The sequence below is a fragment of the Tenrec ecaudatus genome, chromosome 3 (genome assembly GCF_050624435.1).
Source record: "Tenrec ecaudatus isolate mTenEca1 chromosome 3, mTenEca1.hap1, whole genome shotgun sequence".
NCBI classification, from domain to species: Eukaryota; Metazoa; Chordata; class Mammalia; order Afrosoricida; family Tenrecidae; genus Tenrec; species Tenrec ecaudatus.
In genome coordinates this window covers 79,259,652-79,264,199 of record NC_134532.1, presented here as the reverse complement: position 1 = coordinate 79,264,199, position 4,548 = coordinate 79,259,652, and the positions used below count along the sequence as shown (strand labels likewise).

The following is a 4,548-nucleotide window of genomic DNA, read 5'->3' as shown; positions in this document are numbered from 1 at the left end:
TGACATTCAAGAGTATATAGTAGCAACCACGTGCTTGCTAGGAGCACCTTAAAATTGGTATTGGGCATCATGGGGAATTACTGTTACTTAGGAGAAAATGAGTAGGACACCTCTCAAACTCATGAACATAGATGGAGCCCCCTTCCACAGAAACCTGGCCTCCCAGACTCCTTAAAGTATGAGCGTAGACAGTTTGTTCACATACACTCGTTTCCCAGTTCTGTTTCCCACAGGGAATTGGTAAACAACAGAGTTTTGTGTGTGTGTGTTCCAAGTTTTCATATGCTTTCAATTTACATGTCTCCACAGAAAATACACAGGTTTGAAGACAGTTGTATAGTGGATGATTTTAACAGGACGTTGCATATTCAGACACTATTTCTGAGGCTGAATCATTGTGCTGTGGCTTTCTTAGTGCAGTTCTTCCCATGCTGGCCCTCACATCCTTCCTTGTTATCTGACTTCATCATTCCCCACCCGAAGCACATTTTGCACATGTCACAGTGTTTCATCCCCCCACCACCACCTCATAAATCTTCCAACAGCCTAGGTAAATCAACTCTGGACAGTGGATAGGTGAGAGAGGGGTTACTGACCTTACAATCAGAATCTCCCAAACTCCAATGTATCTGGATGTTGAATACATCATCTTTAGTATTTGTTCTTAACTCTCACGTGCAAGGCTTTTCTGACTAACAGCTGGTTGGTGTTGTAGCACTCCACCCAGCCAGTGGCAGGGGGTTTTGTGTGTTCTCGAATAGAAAAACTGTAATAACAGGGTAAGGGCTAATAAAACAAAACATTTTTGGAAATCAATAAAGGTTTTTTGTACAAAGTAAGGTCTTTATATTTCACAGCTCACCAAGGTTAACAAAAGATTAATTATTTAGGTCCACAAAGTTTAATGTCACCATCCCCTCAGATTCCAGTTATAAAAATGGCCTGATTCAAGGGTATCCAAGCAAACATTATTAATAAAGCCACATCCTTAAAAAAAACTACCTCAGATATGATTTCTTGGTGTACGTGATCATGGCAGAGGGGGGTGTGATCTTAAATTCTTGTAAAGCTTTCCTGGCAGCTCTCACCTGCCCATCATTTTCAAATTCAACAAAACCAAGGCCATGCTTTCCAAGCACCAACCTGACTTCCTTACAACCAGGGACCAATTAAACAGCATGGATGACATCATCTCATTCGTCTCTTCTGGGAGGTTATTAAGGAAGGAAATAAGGGACCTGAGGGCTTGGAGTGGAATTTCCTTGAGTGTTGGCTGAATTCGATAGTCCATGCCAAGTTTTTGTTTGTGGCCGTTGCCATCTATTCCACAGTTTGGCCTTTTCAATCTCTTTGTCAGCAAAAGTGCCACACATTTGAGATAGTCGATCAGAATCTGTTTTGCATACTCGATTTGCATTGGTTTGCCATAAAATGGAAATTCTTGTAACTGTCTCAAGGCATTTGTGGGTGAGCCCAGTTCTTTAAACAGAACAATGGCCTGTCTCCTCTTCTTCATTGCTTTAGTCACAGTGTCTACCACATGGTCAAACTGAAAAAAGAGAAAATATAAGTGCCTCTTCCATTCTTCCTTGGCAATTTCATCATTCATAGTGTTGATAAATATGGTATGATTTGATCTGATATCCATCGTTTTAGTGATACTGTCCAGACAATCTGATACATTTTGTGAAGTCCCAGCAGGAATTTTTTATACTAGTTATTGGGCTCCAGTTGATGTTACTCTGAATCAGGAACTATGTGTTCTTTGCCCTAGCAAGATGAATGCTCACTTCAGGACTCTGGTTCTTTCTCCAAGTTATTTGTGGACAGAAATCATCCTTTTGGTTCGTGGCCCTCATAGTTTCATATGAGGTCTAGTGGCTAGGAATCAATCACTAAGCTCTCCCACATGGGGGGAGGGCAATTCTTCCGCTGAGCCTGTCTCCAATCCAGACTCACATTTTAGTGTTCTTTATTACGGGATGGCACCTATCCCTTGCCATTCTTTCACAGTTCTGTTACATGTACAATAATTAGTTTGTATAATGTATCTCAATTCTGATTTATTTAATGGTTTCTACTAATCAGATCCAATCTAAATATATTGATGAGGATACTGAGGAAGTAACATTGTGTCTTCAATCGATCATTTGAGATATAAAACGATGGATTATCCCACTAGAGTTATAGTATCATTGATGGTGTGGTTAAAATATTTCCACCAGTTTTTTCCTACATCAAATTATAATTTTTACCTGTGTTACCTTTCATAGTGCTAATTAAAAGTTATCAAATTACATTTTTCCTCACCACATTTTATCACATATTTTAATTTTCATTGGTGATTTTTCAATTCCATTTTCCTTCTTTTAATTATTAATAAGTATATTCTGGAAAGAAATGCTTCCTCTTTTCCTCTGGTTGATTATTAATTGATTGATAGATTCTTAGTAATGTGAACTAATGGACAAAATTTATTGGCTATAAATTCATCCATATAATTATTTATTCTGTTGCTCAAATTAACAGTTTTAACTAACAGAGTCCCTTGAAAAACGTTTCTGTGTGTTTTGTATTCCATGGCCATTTCTCTATTTTCTTGTAAAACTAGATATTTCATATCAAGCCTAGAAACTTCAATTTCTACAGGTATACTAATCCCTTTCTTTCCTTGAAACATAGTGATATTTATTGATTCTTATATTTATTTGTTTTAATTTTTCTACTTTTCATCCACTTCCTTTAGACTCTGGTAATGACTAATTTGGTTTTTTTTCTTGATAGATTTCCAAATTATAGATATTTCCAAAAAGTGAAATTATGCAGTATATTTTGTTCTTTTTTGTCTGATATTTAACTAAATCTAGTGTCTTCTATGTTTATCCCTACTGTGGTGTAAATCATAATTTAAATTTGCATCATAGATAAATACTCCATTATATATTTATACATCATTACATTTATCTATCCATCTGTTGCTAGGCACTTCAGTGGTTTTCACGGTTTGGCTATTGTGAATAATTCTGCAATAACCATTTCTGTGCATGTGTCTGTTTGATTCATTGCTTTAAATTTTTCCTGGCATATAAATAAGAGTGCAATTGCTGGGTCATATGGAAATTTTATATTCAACCTTTTGAAGAACCACAAAACCATTGTCCACGTGCCTGCACCATTTTATAGTCCCACCAGCAGTTCATGTAGATTCCAATTGCTCTACATTCTTGCCAATATTTTTAAAATATATAATAGCCACTCTATTAACTATGAAGGTCATTATGAGTCATAGTCAACCTGATGGCAGTGAGAATGGCTAAGAAGATTGAATGTGATAAAGCGTGTTGGCCATTTGAATATCTCTATTCTGGATACTAGACCCTACTTGATATATGATTTCCAAATATAATATTTCCCTCTATAAAAAGAAAAAAATTCACTACCATCAAGTCAATTTTAACTCATAATAAGGCAGAGGAGAACTGCCTCTGTGGGTTTCTAAGACTTAAGTCTTTACAATAGAAAACCTCTTTCCGGTGGTGGCTTTGAACTACCAACCTTGCAATTAGCAGCCCAATCTGTAACACACTACTCTAGACCTCCTCCATTGATTGTCTCAAAGGAATACTCCAACCTGAGTTGGTCCTATCACATATTTTTCTTTCACTCTTTCCTTTCGATGGTGTATGATCCATACCACAGTTTGAAGGATCTCCCCACCATGCTTTTGAGTTTTCTTCCCACAATAAATCTGTTGCATGTCTAACCACATCTGGTTTTATTCTTCTAAGATAACTTGAACCAAGACAGAGTGGACAGAAAAACAATAAGTTTTAGAACTAGCCCGCTTTTTGTCTGAAAGGAAAAATCTCACTTATTATTAAAATGTGACCCATGGGTAATCTCTGACAAAAGGGAGTAATACTAAATAGAGAGTAATGAGAAATTCCCTCAAAACTCACTGCCATCAAGTGGATTCCACCTCGGGGGGACCCCGTAAGACAGCATAGAGCTGCCGCTGTGGGTGTCCAAGACTTTAACTCTTTAAGCGAGTAGAAAGCCTCCTCTTTCTCTTTTGGAGAAGCTGATGGTATCAAACTGCTGACCTTGGGGTTAGCAGCTCAGTGCATAAGCCATTATGCCACCAGAGCTCCTAAGGGAAATGCCCTAGAAGAAGGAATAGTTGCTGAAGTCGTGATCAGGACATTTTAATTGCCGTCTGGGGAACTATAATGCTATAAGCATGCTGGACTTGACTGGCTGCTGCTTGAAGTACTTAAGCCCTGAAGAGAGAAAATAGCAAACTTAACAGTTTAAGTAAAATATGGGAACAGACAGCTTGAAAAGAGACATCTGAGCCGATGGTGAAAGAGAGAGCACGGTCAGGGAGTAGAACAGGATTTGACTGTTTCTTTACTCGGGTGCTTTACCCACGGGGCTGCTAACCACCGGACACTCTGTTAGAGAATGATGAGGCTTTCTATTCCTGTAAATATGACAGTGTGGGTAACCCAGAATGACAGTTCTACCCTGTCATATAGGTCACAAAGA

The 4,548-nt window shown here is 37.9% G+C and overlaps 1 pseudogene; it reads right to left on the bottom strand.

Moving 5' to 3' along the window:
• Nucleotides 1-998: 998 nt before the first annotated feature.
• LOC142442291 (U2 small nuclear ribonucleoprotein B'' pseudogene) lies at nucleotides 999-1,648 on the bottom strand (annotated as a pseudogene).
• Between the last annotated feature and the right edge of the window lie 2,900 nt (nucleotides 1,649-4,548).